This window comes from Canis lupus, chromosome X (genome assembly GCF_048164855.1).
Source record: "Canis lupus baileyi chromosome X, mCanLup2.hap1, whole genome shotgun sequence".
Taxonomy (NCBI): Eukaryota; Metazoa; Chordata; class Mammalia; order Carnivora; family Canidae; genus Canis; species Canis lupus.
In genome coordinates this window covers 100,547,751-100,566,742 of record NC_132876.1, presented here as the reverse complement: position 1 = coordinate 100,566,742, position 18,992 = coordinate 100,547,751, and the positions used below count along the sequence as shown (strand labels likewise).

At 34.8% G+C, this 18,992-nt stretch overlaps 1 protein-coding gene across 1 annotated transcript in view; it reads left to right on the top strand.

Moving 5' to 3' along the window:
* The window catches only part of IL1RAPL1 (interleukin 1 receptor accessory protein like 1), a 1,256,301-nt gene that overhangs the window by 647,539 nt on the left and 589,770 nt on the right, over positions 1–18,992 (top strand). The window lies entirely within an intron of this gene.

Here is an 18,992-nt window from a genome sequence, read left to right as displayed (position 1 = left end):
TTACCTTAAAACATAATCGAGAAGATTTGTCTCTGTTTAAAAATGGGAAGGGAGAAGAAATGTGTGGGAAATATCAGAAAGGGAGACAGAACGTAAAGACTGCTAACTCTGGGAAACGAACTAGGGGTGGTAGAAGGGGAGGAGGGCGGGGGGGTGGGAGTGAATGGGTGACGGGCACTGGGGGTTATTCTGTATGTTAGTAAATGGAACACCAATAAAAAATAAATTAAAAAAAAAAAGAACCACTGAGAGAAACAAAAAAAAATGTGTGTAAATATGTGCATTTTTAATATTTCTGTCAGAATATAGACCAGTATAGTCTTTTTTGAAGTTTAAAATTGAGCTAAGCCTTATCAATGTTAAATTTTAAGCCATGGATTATTTTACCTAAAGCATTGTCAAAGAAATGAAAGAGCATATATTTAGAAGGTGACTTATTTACAAAAGAAAAATAATTAGTATTCTCAACTCTAAATGAAAATCAATAACAGTAAGAGGATACAATACTGGCTAAAAGACATCCTTTGCAGTTCATCACCCTTGAATTTATGCTCATTACATGTGACCTTGGGAAAGTACCTAACTTCAATTATCCTCAGTGTCCTCATCTGAAGCATGCGAGTTATAATGATATATGCATTACAGGATTTTTTCAGAATTAAATAAGATACTACACACAAAGGGCTTAATTAAATGGTGTCTGACAAAATAATTTACAGATATTAATTATTATAATTATTATACCTCATACTAAAATTAGTTTTTTTTAAAGATTTACTGATACACCACTTTCTCTGGATTAAGCTTCTTAAGGACAGAGAGACTGTATCTTAATATCTTAATAATTTTATTTCTGCTTCAGTGGTTAGCACAATTTCTGTCCTTAAGTTTGAATAAATGACTCACTGAGTGAATGAATACTTTTTGTCTGAGTTAAATATGAAGCACACGAGAGGCATACAAGTGTAACCTTTTCAGGAAATGTTACTTCTAGTATTGTATGGGATATATATTTATATATATATATCGAATGTATTTCAACACAGAATGCTATATTTAATAATTAGTCTAAAAGTGTTAAATTATGGGTTTTGATTCTTTACATTTCCAGGAAAGTTCTGTAGATATTATTAAAACTTTGCTTGGTTGTTAAATATTTGCTTTTAATTTTAGGCAATGATTTGCTTATAGGAAAATCTTGTGTTATTTAAAATATTGCTTTTTCACACACATTTTCAGTATGATAACTCTCTGAGGAACTAGTGTCAGAAATATAATTCAAAAGAGTCCTAAAGAAATATATCAACTTCGTAACTGAACACGCCAGTGGTCAGATGGTTACTGTCACTACAGATCCAGCTGAAGCAGGTCAGTTATCAGTACATGGTCTCTTTTCCTTTTCCTCCTGCTCCTCTCTCTGTCCTGTCTCTGTCCCTTTTTCCATTTCTCCGTATCTTAACTGTTCTTTCTCCTATGTGCCTCTGTTGGCTACATTCTCAGTCAGGCTATATCCTTCTAGTGACTAAAATGGCCCCTGATGGCCTCAGGCTTATTATGATTCCTGGTCCCAACTCCTCCCTCCCCCTGGCCTTTTCAGAAAACTGTAGGTTTTTGGTCTGGCTTTGATTGCAATCTTTGATTATATGTCTATGCCTGAACCAACCCTAGTGGCCAAGGAGATATGGTACTCTGATTGGTCAGTTTGGGGTCATATGCCTGCCCCAAAGACAGGGATAGAATCAAGCACCTGAGCCACGTGGACTGAAGACCACAGTCTGTTCTCCCAAGTATATACTGGGTCAATGCAAACACACACACATGCGCCCCCCCGACACACACACATGGGCACGTGCACATTTAAATATAGCATCTCACTATGGTAATGACCCTGTGAGAAAAATGTCTTTTATAAGACAGGCAGATCAGCATACTGGAAAGATATAGCAGGCAGATAATTTCGACTCCTTTCCCTTTTGGTCTATGTGCTGTTAGCCAAGTTACATAATTTTTCTGAGTTTCTATTCCCTGTTAACTGGGAATAATGTACAAGATTGTAATGAAGACTAAATGACATGGCATCAAGAACCTAATCTAGTATTTAGCATATAGTAGACATTCATATATATGTGTATATCTATTAGATGTATCATAACTTACTTTTTAAAAATTTGAGTGTAGTTGACGCAAAATGATACATTAGTTTCAGATGTACAACAGTAATTCAGTCTGGGTCACCATACAATACTATTACATTATAACTTACCCTTTGCCAAAAGTACTCTAGGATTAGAATAAGAAATTTAAGAGTGAAAAAGGAGTGCAAAATTTGGAGAAATACTGTTCACACCATGTTTATAAAAATAAACCTTTTATTTAATAGCTGTTTCAGATATGCAGAATTATTATAAAAGGTAGTTCAGAGAGTTCCTGTGTACCTCACATCCAGTATTCCCTATTTTTAACTATTTATATTGCCATGGTAAATTTATTACAGTAAGCTGACATTGATATTATTATTATTATTATTATTATTATTATTATTATTATTAATATTATTACTAAAGTCAATACTTGATTCAGATTTCTCAGTTTTTCCCTAATGTCCTTTTACTATTCAAAGATCCCATCCAGGACACCACATTACATTTACTCATCATGTCTCAGGCTCTTCTTGATTGTGACAGTTTATTATATTTTCCTGTTTTTGACAGTGACCTTGATGTTTTTGAGTAGCATGAATCCAGTATTTTGTAAAATGTCCTCAACTGGGATTTCTTTTTTTTCAACTGGGATTTCTTAATATTTTTCTCATCAGATGTTTCTGGGCCCACTACAGGGTCAGGAACTTGTCCATCACTTTCAGCACTGGAGCTTTGCCCACTGTCTATCACATAGTAGGTGCTAATTAGATAGTTGCCAACTGAAAATATAGATGCAGTGGCAGTGGTAGAGACTATTGGTTGCCTATCCACTATTCTTTCCCTTCTTTATTGCCAACAAAAGCTTAAATATTTGTTTGTCTGCTTGTTTGTTTATTTGAGGTGAACTTCTGAAATTCATATAACATAAAATTAACTGTTTTAAAGTGAATAATTCAGTGTCATTTAGCACATTCACAATGTTGTGCAACCACCACCTCTATCTAGTTCCAAACATTTTCAAAAGAAAATGTCCCCATTTCCCTTCTCCCTGGCTCCTGACAACTACCAATCTGGACTCTGTCTGTTTAGATTTACTACTTCTTGATATTAATATTGTACAATATGTGACTTTTTGTGTCTGGCTTCTTTCCCTTACTGTAATATTTTTGAGGTTCATCCACATTTTAGCTTTTATCAGTATTGCCTTCCTTTTTATGGCATAAACCTACTTTTATTCAGGATAGAAGTGTGCCCAGCTTAAAGGAAAACTATATTTTCCTCCCTTCCTTGTTCCTATGTGTGGTTATGTGGCATTTGTTTGGCCAGTTAAGTCTAGGAATTCCTGGGTAGAGTTTCCAGGTAATTTCCCTACAGGGATCTGGTTCAGCTGGCAAGCATCCTTTTGGTGATTTGCCCTTTCCCTTCTTCCTTTCTGAAACAAAGCCACTACAGTGAGAACTCTAGATCTAAGGAACTTAACACAAAGACAATAGAATAGAAAGCAGGAAGGAGCTGGTGTCTCTGAGGACACCGTGCATCTGCCATACTATATCTGTAATCTGTACTCAGGGTTTCTTTACATGAAAGAGAAATGAATGTCTAATATACTTAAAAAATTGACATTATAATATATATCTTACTATGCATTAGAGATCCAGTTAAAGTTGGAGAAATTTCCTGACCAGTGAGTTTATTGTAATCCTGAATTTAACCTAGGTAAGAAAATTTTAAAAATATCTACTTATATAATTGTTTTCACCACAGTAATCCATAGCTTAGGACTGTTTCTGTTCACCTAGTATGGCAGACAGAAAAAGGCTAAGAAGTTAGGTCTGAATATTGAAGTTGCTCCCTTATAGAGTGAGCGAGATATCAATATACTCAGAGAGACTTCATCTTTACATATGCAGTCCCCGCTTTCAGGAAATAGACTCCAGATGTCAGTGGCATCTCTGCAGCCCTAAAAGGTGAGGCTTTTCGTATGTGCTGACATCCACTAGGAGAGAAGGAAGTTCTGTTATTTTCTGAGTATGTAATCTGTTGATCTTTCATTAAAAATATATGATGAATGGGTACAGAAATAGAAACTTACCAAGAACACACTTATTTAATGTATAAAAATACATAGGATGTGTGGGAGACAAAATAGGATATATACTGGAGTATAATCAAGTAAATTCAGTGTTGGGACTGTGAAGAGAGCTTGGAATAATGATGACTACAGTTAAAGGCAAAGCTGAAACAATGGAATCTGAAGGACCATGAAAATCCAATGGTGGCTTGAAGAAAAGTTGAGTTGGGGCAAAGGAAAATATGTTATTTTGATAGGAGGAAAATTTTCAATACACAAGTAAGAACCGGAACATGGAGCATGCTAATATTCAAATGAAAATTGTGAGAATATTGAGAACAATATTAGGGGTGAAAATAAGTTCAAAGAATTATAAAAGGAAATGAAAAAATGTGTACTGCTGCACCACAATTGCTGTGATTTTTATTTCTTGATGGTTGCTTTAGGATAAACTTTCTGGCACAGGGAAGTGATAGGGGCTTAAATCTGAGGACCACAATCAGTCATTCTTTCAGATGCATTGATTGAGAATTGACAGTTTCTGGACTATGCTAAGCATCAGAGATTAAATTACAAATGAAAAAATATGGCTTTTTGCTTCCATTTACCTTAGGTTCTAGTGAGGGAAACAAACAGCAAACAAATAAACAAGTGTGTACCTGAACAGAAAATAGTGGTGTCACATTTCCTCCAATTTTAATTCCAGGAAGTAGTAAGAACACAGAATAAAATGAAGATAGGTATGATTAGGAAAGTCAAGAGTGTAAGTTTTTTTGATGAATCATTCAACAAATACACTTACATCTGGCCATTAATGATGCATTTGGGCAGCTTTCCCTTCACCTTCCTTAGTCACAACAAAGTATAGACATTAACAGGGGAAGATACATATATATAAAAAGGCAGACATACATCACAACATGAAAAGTAATTTAGTCTATTTTCTAATTATGTATCAGTTTTTAAAATGTAAACATGACCTAGAATGTAGGCTAATATCACCTGAATTGCCTAATTATCCTAACATGCAGCTTAAAATAATGATGGTAATAATACATTTCTCTTTAAGTTCAAATAAACACCATTAAAAGAAGCACAAAGCAAGTGGACTGTGCAATGTCAAAGAAGCAGGATAGCAGGGCACTGTAACTGGGTCACAGGTCCCAATGTTAACAGAGAATGAAGCCTTTTTTCTGCAATAGAATTTCAAACAAATTAATACTAGAAAAGTTCCCTTACACAGCTCAGCATCATTACTTCTGGAGGTCTTTCTTATTAGTACCTGATGGAGTTAATTCCTAAACTGTCTGCCAACAAGTATTAGTTACTTAGGTAATCAAAACAATATACTTGTTGATTCCCCCCCCCCCGTATTTATCATTTAAAATGAAAATAACTTTGGGGTGCCTGGGTGGCACAGTCGGTTGAGCATCTCTTAGTTTCAGCTCAGGTTGTGATCTCAGGATCCTGATATGCAGCCTGGTGTTGGGCTCTGTGCTCAGCATGGAGTCTGCTTAACATTCTCTCTCCCTCTGCCTGTGGCATGTGCGTGTACGCTCACTTGCTCTCTCTCTCGCTCTCTCTCAAATAAATAAATAAATCTTTAAAAATGAAAATAGCTTTAACTTTCTCTGGATGATGAAAGAAAAACAAACTCATTGGAATAATACAGAAAATACCCCTGTTATTAATAATGCTTTCCTCTCATAGTGGGATTTCAGGTCATTTTTGCTTTCTTCTATTTATTTTCCATATTTTTTCCCCAGTGAGTCTATCAGGGAGAAGTTGTGCTGCCACAAAGGGACCCAAATGGCTCATGAGTAAATAGAGTTGGGGCACAGAAGTAACACAAATCAAATATTCCCTGGTATTTGTTCTAGCCCATGCATCTTCCTTTTCTTGGGGTTAAGGTGAATATTTTCTTTTGCTCTCAAAGAACCCTCTAATACTGGGGCTACCTGCTACATTATGCTTACTGCTATTCCATAAAATGAAGCACATAGTAGAAACCCAAGAAATACCTCATTAATTTTAGTAAATACCTAATTTTCTGAAAATATTAAAGAATGTTGTCTGATAGAGATATGGTGAAAAGCATTCTATGATGAATTTCAAGTGAAACACTCCCCCCACGTACTAGCCAGCTTTATGATATTCTGTAAAAAAAATATTGATTTTGTATTGTTTTACATCAGAACACCATATATGTATGTACATCTCTGTGTGTATAATATTCATTTAATTAAGAGCCAAACTTTCCCAATAAACATCACTGAAAAACTTTTTTAAATTAAGCTTTCATTCTTGCCCCACATTAGACACACACACACACACACACACACACACAAGTGTAGGTGTATAGGTAGGAGAACAAGGGAGAAAATTCTGTATTAGGGATACTTCAAAGTAGGTTAATGCAAATGAACAGGATGCCAAGTATAGTATTAAAATTGACATTTATTAGCACACTTTGCATGGGGATATTTTCAAAGCTTTACCATGCATATGAAAATATTCCATTTTGATGCTTATGTTTTCATTATTTAGTAACATGCATTGCTTTCTGTTGTTCCCAAATGCAAGTTGTAAATCTGCTCAAAAAGTTTCACTGATCTGGGATTTCACTTAATCTTTTGCAGTTGATATGATCATTTCATTTCAATCAGAAAAGTTAATTCAATGGAAATGAGTAAGAATGAAAAGAAATAGAAGATCATATATCTTTGAAATTAAAAAAAAACAATAAAATTAATTATTCATTTCAGGAGCTTTTTTGCCATATACAAATCCATATTTTCATCTATGGAATTAACTTTTATCATCATAAACATGAAATATATTTATGTTTACAGAAAAGGGACATTTAAAAAGCTTCATTCACCTGTTTTACTAATCTAGCTACTTAGTTTACCTAAACATTTGTCTTGATTCATTTTCCTTTTTTTACAGTATTTATAATCTGCATGTATTTTAAATTTGGCAAATAAATCCATTCTTGTTGTAAAAATATTTATTATATAAAATACACATGGAACACCTTATTTTTTCTTGGCTATTACTCCTCTCTAACTCTGACTTCTCTAAGGGTAACCTTATTTTAAGACCAGAGTACAAGCAATCAGATATTTTTTGAAATTGTATGAAATCGCATGAATTGCTTTGCAGATTATTTTTATGCATCTTGGAGGTTTCCCCATGTCTGGTTCAATGCATGCTTTTGAACTGATGAAGAATGTTTCACAGTTACATTATACAAAAACTTTATTAAGCTGTTCTCCCTATAGGTAGATGTTTAGGATTGTCCAAATGTTACACCATTACAAACAGTGCTTCAATTTTAATCCATGATTATGCCTCATCGTACACATAAGTATTTCTCTTGGATAGATACTAGGAAGCGGAACTGATAGTCACAGGGTACAGGCATCATTAATTTTAATAGATACTGTGAAATTGCCCTCCAAATGTCGGTACCGCTTTACTTTCCCACCAGCAGGGTATAAGAATTCATAGGTCCTCTATCTTTTAGAAACAATGAAAAAAGAAAATGCTATCGATGTGTTATTTTAATATGTATTCCTCTGATTTGTAATGAATTTAGGTTTTCATAAATGTACTGGCTATTTTTTTCTTTTTCCATTTTGAGATGCCTGTTTATCACCTTTGACCATTTTTATATTGTTTTATTTTCTTACTGATTCATAGATAAACAATTTGTAAATTGTTCTTTCAAACCCTTTTAAAGATTTTATACATTGCAGATGTTTTCTTTTTTTACTTTGCTTAGGTTGTTAAAACTTTTTAAAATTTTATAAGTTTAATGTATCAATCTCCTCTTCCATGTTTTCCCCCACTTGAGGTGTGCTATTTAAGAAAGACTTCCAGCCTTTCTGATACCAGGGTCACAGTCTGAAGTTAGGTACATTTATAGGTTTTTTTAAAGAAGCATTTTGATGTATCACCAATCTAGGATTTATTTTGTGAATGGTATATGATAGAATTTGGTGTATATATACAAACATGTTTGTGTGTATACATACATAATATATGACAGCTTCTTTGAATTATTAAGTCACACTACAAATCAAACGACAATGGGATATTATTAATTCAATTACTTGGGCAGTTAGCAAAGTTTTATATTTCTTTTCCCTGTGCTTTTTAATATTTCCTCTAAATTAGGAATGCTACTTTTTGGCTATTTGGTTTATCACCAAAATATATTCCTTCGTGTTTATTAAGGCCAGTTCAGTTCTTTGATTTGAACTTCAAAAGAAGAAGAGATGGACCTAGAGGGTATAATGCTAAGTAAAATAAGTCAGAATGACAAATGGTATATGATTTCTCTCATATGTGGAATCTGAAAAAAAAAAACAAAAGAATAAACAAATGAACAAAAAGGAGAATCAGACCTATAAATATAGAGAACAAACTGATGGTTGCCAGAGGTGAGGGGTGTGGAGAGATGGGAAAATGGGTGAAAGGGAGTAAGACTACTGGCTTCCAACTATGGAATATGGAACAGGTTATGGGAATAAAAAGGTACAACATAGGGAATAGTCAATGATATTGCAATAGCACTGTATGGTGACAGATGGTAGCTACACTTGTGGTGAGCATAGCATAACACAGAGATATATTATCACTATGTTGTACACCTGAAACTAATGTAACACTGTTAACTATACTCAAATAAAACAATAAACCCTGAAAGAATAAGAATAGACCCATTTCTTCTCTCTCTCTCTCTCTCTCTCTCTTTTGTACTTGGGTCAAGATCCTTACATAGGTGTATTCAGCATTAAAGTAACACCTACCTCTTTTCCTTATAAGGTTCCTTGTGATTAGATTGGGCCCACATGAATAATCCCAGCTAATATTACCATCTCTTGACCCTTAATTTAATCACATTAGTAATGTCTCTTTGAATAAATATTCACAAGTTATGGAGATTAGGATGTGGACATCTTTGGGGAGTTGGTATTCTTCCCTCTTACTCCTCACTGTTCCAAATCACTTGTCTTCATTGTAGAGGTTTGTGTGGGTGAGGGAGTGGTAGGAGCTGGGAGTATGTTTCATTGACTTCAGCTGAGCTTAAGTTTGTGCTTAAAAGGGTATATGGCTAAGCAGGCATCATAAGAGGAACTTTTAACATTATCCCTGAATTGAAGGAGTTTATATATCAAACTTCATGATAAATTAAATGAGTTACATTTTGTAAAGCAGTTATAACAGTGACTGAGCATAGTAAGATATATATATATATAATCTGTATATTTCACTTGTTAAATAGAGCCAAAAATATAGTGCCCACAAGGAAGGGAGTTTTTTGTTTTTGTTTTTGTTTTTGTTTTTTTGAGGAATTAAGGAACTATATTTAGGACATAAAGCAGGTTTTACAAATACTACAAAAAAAGCAGCTTGGACATGAAAACCCTAAGAAGAAAGTAATTACCCGTGAGGAACTGGAACACAGGACACAGAGGATAAGGAAGGGAGTTTTAAGCAGAGAATGGATTTTGTGTGTGTGATATATCTTCTTAACTGAGAGAGCTGATGGGTTTTGTGAACTTCTTTTCTTGGGGTATATTAAACCTTCACTGTTGACTATCAGGAGGAAATGTTCCTTGGCAGGTTTGTCCAGTGGCGGTGATGACTATATATGGACTATACACTTGTCATATTTTTATGAGAATACCAACTTAAAATAAAGAATGAAATGTATTTACTGAAAAGTGACAGTACTAGTTAACGTCTTATTTATTTATTGAACACTTAACACTGTGTGCCAGATGCTACAGAGCATCAATGACATTTGCTCTAGGCTTTTAAAGTATAGTATGGTGAATTCTTCTGAGTATACAAATACTTATATGCAAAGTGGACTACATTGTGGCCTAAAGAAAATATAAATAAAGGTCTCCGAAGGATTATAAATGACTGTAATCACACATGTAAAGATGCCTTAGAGTAGATAATATTTGAAATGAGTTTTGATTACAAAGGTGAAAATTAGAGGCATTCCAGGCAAGGGCTTAATGTCACCTAAGATAGATAGAAAATCCGAGGATGAAAAGTCAAAAGCTTTGGCAAAGATTAAGGGTGTTGCACCTCTCATGGTAAGAGAGAGAATGGAAAAGTTCAATGTACCTTTCAGATCACATCCCATTGTGAGGGGGTTGTACTTAATTCTGTAGGAGGTAATGAATTTTGAAGAAGGAGATGTGTTATCCAGCCTACTTTTGAGAAAAATTGATTTGGCTGTCATATATTAAATAAACAGAATGGAGGTGAGATCAGAGGGAGGGGTAATAGTTAACAGCCCATTACCAAATGGCCTATGTGAGAAACAGTGAAAGTTTGGACTAGGAGAGTGGGAAAGAACGGGAAAGGAGGAGGTGGGTATGAGAAACATTTTGTAAAGCAGAATCCACATGATTTAGCATCTGATTAAGGAGGAAAGGGAGGGGCCCATAATGACTGGTTTCCTGCTTGGATGACTAGGATAATGTGGTATCAGAATAGAAACAGGAAATTGGGCAGATGATATATTCTGGTCTTTAACTGAATGGATTTAAGATACTACAAGAATTTTGAGGACAAGTGTTTCAAACCAGTACTTGAAAATGAGACTAGAAGTTTCAGAAAGAATGAAAGAAAGAGAAAGAGAAAGATATTTGGGAGTTTTTGTCTAAAACAACCATAGGATAGGGGAGGGGACAATTTAGCTCTTTGTTTTTATGAACTCATGTACTCTTTCTCATATCTGCTAAATGGTTGTCTAGGGGATCCCTGGGTGGCTCAGCAGTTTGGCGCCTGCCTTTGGCCCAGGGTGTGATCCTGGAGACCCGGGATCGAGTCCCACGTCGGGCTCCCTGTATGGAGCCTGCTTCTCCCTCTGCTTGTGTCTTTGCCTCTCTCTCTCTCTCTCATAAATAAATAAATAAATAAATAAATAAATAAATAAATAAATAAATCTTAAAAAATATAAAATAAATGGTTGTCTAACCTATATTTGAACTTTAAGTCCATGACATCCTGTGGCAGGCATTTCTGTTTGCATCATTCAGTGAGAAATTTATTCTTTATTCTGAGCTCGCCAAAGTTCCTTTCTTTTGAGCCAAGTTCTGTATCTTGGGACCCTACCCTAGAGCAATTACAGTTCTTCATTCTTACAAAAGCTCTTCTGATATTTTAAGAAAGCTATAACATCCCTGTTTAGCCTACTCTTCCAGTAATGCTAGGAGTGTAAATGGGGCTCAGAGGCGATGTAATATCTTTATGCCTTCTTTGGCTCAGATCCTTGCTAGAGTTTCCCAGATACAAATAAACACATAGAAAACACAAAACAAAATTTGAAGGAGTTCTAAGCTCAATAAATCTAACATGCAAAATTGAATTTAAAACCACCCTTACAGGAAAACATTAGGGTCTCCCTATGGACAGATGCCATGGGACACATATCTACCTCTGTCATCTCTCCCACTTCTTATGCTCCTATATTCTTTTATAGGCTAAACATCTCTAGTTCTCACAGTGATTCATTTAACATAGCTTCCAGTCACATCACTCTCCTTTAGTCTAACACACGGAGAAGAACAAGACTAGCCCCTCCCGTGGTCTAAATATTGTGATTTTTTAAAGCTAAAATCAGTTTGGATACATCCCCCAGATGGCTCATAGTCACATGCTGCCAGTGTTGTGGCAGCTGTTAATCTTTCGCAGCTGGCTACGTAACCAAATAGTGGCTCCTATCTTCATTGATGTTACATTTTGCCTTGTTATAGTTGACCATTAAATTGCATGATCTTTTAGATCCCAAATTGGTCATATTTATCAGGTTGTCTTCTATATTTCCATTTAGTACATTGTTCACAATGTAGAATGGTAAACAACTTATATTTAGAGTAGAGTCCTTTTGCCTAGGAGTACTCTTCAAGTTTAATAGTAAGTTGTCAAAGATCTGGAAAGGAGTTTGGAGGGAATGTCATTGAAATGGTATGGATATAAAGAGTACTTATTTATATGAAATGACACTGATGTTTTAACCTGCATTTACATATACATATGTGTATATATATATATATATATATATAAATATATATTTACTTACATATGTTATATATATGTAACACTATTTTTAGTGTTATATTTTTAGGGGTGCCTGGCAGGCTCTGTCGGAGTAGCTTGCAACTCTTGATCTGGGGATCGTGAGTTCAAGCTCCACCTTGGGTGTAGTTTACTTTAGAAAATAATACTATTTTTGTGTTAAGAGTTTGGGCTCTTGACTTGAGTTCAAATCCTGTTGAATTATTTACAATTTATTTCTTCTCTCTGAATCTGTTTCGTTAGGTATCAAAGAAGGATATTAATTTCTTCTTCCCAGGATATTGTGAAGGTTGAGGAGATAATGTGCATGAAACACTGAGTACCTTGTTTGGTACATAAAGTGCTTGGTTATTTCTCTCTGAAAGTCTGATTACAGAACAAAGACATCACATTTTTATGCTCTTTGCATTCATTTTGATATTGAAAAAAAATATAGGATTAAATACTTGGGAAGAAGCTTCTAACATACATGGTCAGCATTCTGGGTTTCTTTCTTTCCTGAAAGTGACTTTTGATTTGCTCCACCTTCTTCCTATCCTTTATATAAGCAGTAAAACTTTAAGGGTAATCAGTGCCATGGGTGCAATCTAGAAATCTGTGGCCTTGGTGTCCTCACATTAGTGTTGTTACAAAAGCTAACCTACCATCATCTGTGACCCTCAAGACCCATCCCATTTATAATGAGTATTCCATTACCCATTTGTCCTGGCTCACCCTGAGTAGAGGATGTTCAAGAGATGGTGGGCACTTTCCTATTTCAGTGACTTCCCCCTTCCCCACCACTGTATACTTTAATGCTATTTTCTCATCAGCTGTACTTAATGTGATACTAAACCTACATCATTAGTTTTAGATGCAGTTTTCAATAATTCATCAATTGTGTATAACACTGTTCATCACACCATGTGCCTTGAGGTTTTAATTTTTTTAAGTTTTTATTTAAATTCCAGGTAGTGAACATACAATGTAATATTAGTTTCAGGTGTACAATATAGTGATTCCACACTCCCATACAATACCTGGTGCTCATCATAAGTGCACTCCTTATATTTTTCATTTTCTGGAGATTTGAAGAATTGCTTTATTTCAGATTGGTTAGGTGTTTTTTGTAGATAGGTATAGAAATATCTATATAAGCTTTATGCCTGTCTTTTATTTCTTTGTTTTATTTATTTTTACAAAATATTTTATTTACTTATTTGAGAGAGTGGGGAGAGAGAGCACAAGTGCGGGGAGGAGCAGAGAGAGAGGGAGCAGCAGATTCCCCACTGATCAGGGTCCTGGGATCATGACCTGAGCCCAATGCAGATGCTTAACCGACTGAGCCACCCAGGAGCCCCTATTTCTTGGTTTTAAAAGTGTTGGTTGATAATCCTAAACCTGCATTTTCACTGCAGAGAGGAGAGAGCTGCTGTCTGTTTTTTCTCATGATTATTGCTCAAGGCCCCTTATTTCATTATATGCTTAGTTGTTTTTTTTTTTTTTTTCAATGAGCTGATCATTTTCCTTGGAATATTATTTTTGGGAATTTTCTGAGGCTTAGGATGAGGGAGAACTCTCCTAGAAAGGATTTCCTTTTGCATTGTTAGGTGTCTAACACGTGATACTCTGGGGTCAGTATAAGTGAAATTCATGGCTTGAGGTTTTTGAGGGACTCAGTAATATAAATTTATACTGTAAATCTACCTTATGGATGTGTAAGAATTTAAGGAAGGTCAAGTTTAGTATGTTTCATCATTTTCTTTTTTTTTTTTAACGCAAACTCAGTTTATTGAAAAGCCTCTACTATTTGTAGTAAGACAGTGAAATGCTTTGTTTCCAGTCATTATCTTCCTCCCAGGTTTTACAGACTGATTCCCTCATTTTCCACAGCTCTTTTTTCTTCTTTTTTATTGGAGTTCAATTTGCCAACATATAGCATAACACCCAGTGCTCATCCCATCAAGTGCCCCCCCTCAGTGCCCGTCACCCAGTCACCCCCACCCCTGCCCACCTCCCTTTCTACCACCCCTTGTTCGTTTCCCAGAGTTAGGAGTCTTTCACATTCTGTCTTCCTTTCTGATATTTCCCACTCATTTTTTCTCCTTTCCCCTTTATTCCCTTTCACTATTATTTATATTCCCCAAATGAATGAGACCATATAATGTTTGTCCTTCTCCGATTGACTTATTTCACTCAGCATAATACCCTCCAGTTGGGTATTTGTCGTTTCTAATGGCTGAGTAATATTCCATTGTATACATAGACCACATCTTCTTTATCCATTCATCTTTTGATGGACACCGAGGCTCCTTCCACAGTTTGGCTATCGTTTTCTTGAGGGTGTAGCCCTTAGCTTTACTGGATGGGGGTTCTCTACAGCACAGTATTTAACTGAGCCCCTTCTCCCCACACTTCCAATCCTGTGCCACCATTAAACTTAGGCTATAGCAATTGGTATCACTAGGTCCAGTAAATGCCCTCAGGGAAATATCCTATTTTCCACTTAATTCTTTGAGTTCTGGTTTTACTTAGATTCTGGCCTAGGAATCTTATGAAATATTTCATTTTGAGTGAAAAAAAACCCCATCTACTTCACCTTAGCACCATGCTCTACTTAAACACTTCCAAAGGTGATAGGGGTTTCCCTGATTTGAGGTTTGATAAATTGGCCAACTGTTGGTCTTAGGATCATGCTATAACTGTAAGTTTTTAGATTCACCTAAATGATTCTTAGCCATATAAGTCTTAGGGCACAGGTGAATTAGTCAGGAATTAATTTTAGGAGTCAAAATTTAAAAATATTAAGCCCATATTAATTATAGCTCACATATTTCAGTCTTTTATATTTTTGTTTCCTTTTTGTGCATAAACACAAATTTAATATTTATAACTTTTTATTTCTGTCAAAATAAATTTTTTAGTGCTGATTTTCCTGGTTTTCTGTTTATAAGTATCTGATTGAATTAAGGATTTTTTTATTTGAGTTTACCAAGCAAAGTACTTAAATCAAAGTCCAAAAGCTTATCTGTTTTGTTTCCTATAATTTTGGACAATAACTAGACATAATAGTTTCTTAATAAATATTTATTGAGTGAATGTGCAGAATAAATATACATTTATTATTAGTACTGATTTGTACATCAAATGCTTTTTCAGCCAGTAGACTATGGAGAAGTATTTCCTTTTTGAAGAAATGCTCAAATCCTGATATATCTTTCTTTTTAATACAGTATCTTTAATACAGCCTCTGAGTGTTTAAGGGTATTATTGAATATATGCCACTAATGCTTAACAGAAAATCTGTTAAATCTTAAGCATTGATATGTACTACCACACGTAATGTGTTTTCCCAACTAATGATGAAGAAAATATAACTCTCAGGATGAGAAAGTATACGGTCTCCTAAAGGTAGCCAGCTACATCTGACCTCCTCTTTAGAAGTTAACTACTTGTTGACTGATTTCAGATGGCTTAAAATGGAATAACTGGGAATATTAGAATCTAGGTCTATTAGATTTGCATTTTCCAGAAGCTAGCTCAGGCATATTTTCATGTCAACAGCAGATGTGCAACAGAGGAAGAAGAGATGTGTAAGTACCGATTCAAGCACCTGCTTCATGACTTATCACATCCCATTGGCCCAAGCAGGTCACATGGGAGACTGAGACTCAGAGTGGAGGTTACATGGCAAAGGGTATGGATATAGGCAGAAGTGAAGAACTGGGACCATTAATAAAACCAACCTACTATACAAGCCTAACTAATTGAATCTATTCTCATAAAATATGTCTGGCATTTCCACCATAACCTTCTGATCCCTTCTTTGAAACTGAATCTTAAAAGACAGTCTACCTTAAACACACACACATGTGCACATGTGCACATGCACACACACAGACTTTGTTCATTTTCTGCTTATCTTACACTTTGGTAGTGCAGTTCATTAGCTAAAATATTTCTGTAGAGACTAGCAAAAGAATAGCAGGCTTTTCATAGAAATACCACATGGAATGAACTTTGTGTTCAGTATACAAGAAAATATTATCCACATGGCATTTATCAAATAAAATTTGTGTGTGGACATTTTATTTACAAGCATACATTGCAAGAAAAGCACATATTTTAAAAATAAAAATGAGCTGATCATTCTACAAACATTCCAGTTGCCTATTATAATGAAATTGTGTGTTGTGTCATTCTTAAAGTAATGGAGATGGCATTTGCATATCAGTTTAATTGCTTTGGATTAAACATTGAAAGATGAGAGCCAAGAGAGTTTATTAAGCTGAAATGAGGGCAAATGATAAAAAAGTGATATTATGTCAACACTACATCTGGATATCTGTTGCCATTTCCATTTTAAATCCTAAATTGCAATGTTTCTTAAAATTATCATTGAATGTCTGTCTTGAAATATAATAAAAAATTAAAAGGTTAATGCATAAATTGTGCCTGATAAATACAATTTGATTTGCAAACCAAGCTAGTTTTCTCTACCATGTTAATATTTCTTTGTTCTTAATGTACTAGACTGTAAGCTTTTGAAGGATATATTGTCTCATTTACTTCTGTGTTTTAAGGGCTTTGACATAGTCTGTCCTGAAATAGGGGCTCAATAAATGTGTGTGAATAAATGAATGAATGAATGAATGAATGCATATATGCAAGGTATGGCGACCCCCTCATATCCACTATTAAGCATTTTAGGTGAATGGTTGGGCACTGCTGGTTTTGATTGGTCTTCTTCCTCTTTTCCTCCGGGAATCATCATTCATTAAATACATAAAGTCCTTCAACCATCTACAGTGAAGTAGGCTAAATGGAGTGGAGCATGTGCCAGGCAACTTCTTTTGTAAATCAAGGAGTGTCCTGTTAGGATGTGATTTGGGGCTTATATTAGAAACTATGATTTGTTTGCTGTATCCACAGCATCATAAAACTGATCTCACATTATTTTATAAATCAACGATAATGCGTAACTCATTTATTTGCATTAGAGAATGAGCACCACTTCTAAGTGTCCCTGTTCCTTACCAGAGTTATTTCACATTTGCCAGATTGCCTGTATTGTTAGATCATCTAAAACATTCCCTTTAAATGTGGTGAGAATAACTCCAACATTTCAGTTATTCTGGAGAATTTATTTTATGGAATATCTAAGCAGCTTACAAATACTGTCTTCTTTAATCCTTACAACAACTATGTAAAAAAGTTTCCACTGACCATCTCCAATTTGCAGATGAAGAAATTGAGGCACAGAGAGGTTAAGTGACTTACCCACAGCCCTACACCTAGCAAGCACCAGGACCAGGTTTTGAAATTAGACGGTGTGGCTCCAGAGAGTTGTGATGAGTGCATAGGTTAAAGTTTTCCTAAGGCCCCTGAAAATGAAGTATTTTATATGATACATCTATTTGGTTGCTGTTGGTTTAAATATTTAATTGTGGTAAGAAAAAAAAAACCTCACAACATAAAATTTACCAGCTAACCCATTTTTATGTATACAGTTCAGTAGTATTAGGTGTGTTCACACTGTTGGATATCAAATCTCTAGAACTTTCTCATCTTTTAAAACTGCAAAAATTCTCACTGACCAATAATTCCCCATTTTCTACCATCTGCTTTTAATTCCTGTCATCCCAAACCTAGTACCCCAATCTAATAAAACTCCATCAGACTACTATCACATGATATAATAAGAGCTAAACAGAAACAGGAAAACACTGTTTTATTTGCATAGATGAGTGTATGCCCAGAATGCAAAACTTTTAAGAAATACAAATGCACAAGAAATGGGGTAAGGAGAGTCTTATTCATTTTTCTTCTTGTTGTTCATCAGTTTGGCTTTAAAATTTTGTAGAAGAAATTTTTTCTGCTCTGTTATATTTCATCAGAATGACCTATGACTGGGTCGTAACTTTAGGAATATTTTCTTGGTTTAAAGCCAAGAAAACAACAAAAAAAACTGCATTTAATTTTCTTGTTTCTTACATGTATCATTTTAACCTCTGCTTAAAGAGAAATTACATTTAAATACTGATAAAAATACTACTATTGTGTATATCAGATTTTTACAATAATAATTCCCATTCACTATTCTTTTGATGTTTTAAAAAGACTATTGTGGCATTCAATACACAGAATATAAATATGTATTACATATATTTAGGATTATACATATATAGCAAATTTTTAATCAAATAAAAATACTAATGCTATAAAGTTCATGCAAAGTTATACAATCTATGTTTGAAAAAATAAAAATCTGAAAAGGATTCTTATATCAAAGTACATTTTCAATTCTTATTTTTCTTTATACTTACTACTATATTTGATCCATAAATAATCTTTTGAAAGAGTTTGAAGGGGGCTGTTATAAGGGATGCTACAGAAATAGATTCCAGAGCAATGGTAAAGCATTACACTACGAGCACAGAATGGAAAGGAGGTTCCACTTAAGGTCTCCACCAAAACATGGGAGCAAGGAACAATCCAGCACATCAGGAGCACCAGTGGTTTAAATGCCGCCAAAGTCACAACTGTGAATGGGGAAATGGTAGAAAATTGTAAGACAGACAAGCCAAACCTAGGTCAAAAAAGACCTCAAATAGCCAAACAAAATAGTTTGAATTTAATTCTATATAGTATGCCATGCAGGGAAAGGTATTTGGCAATGCATTGTGACACCT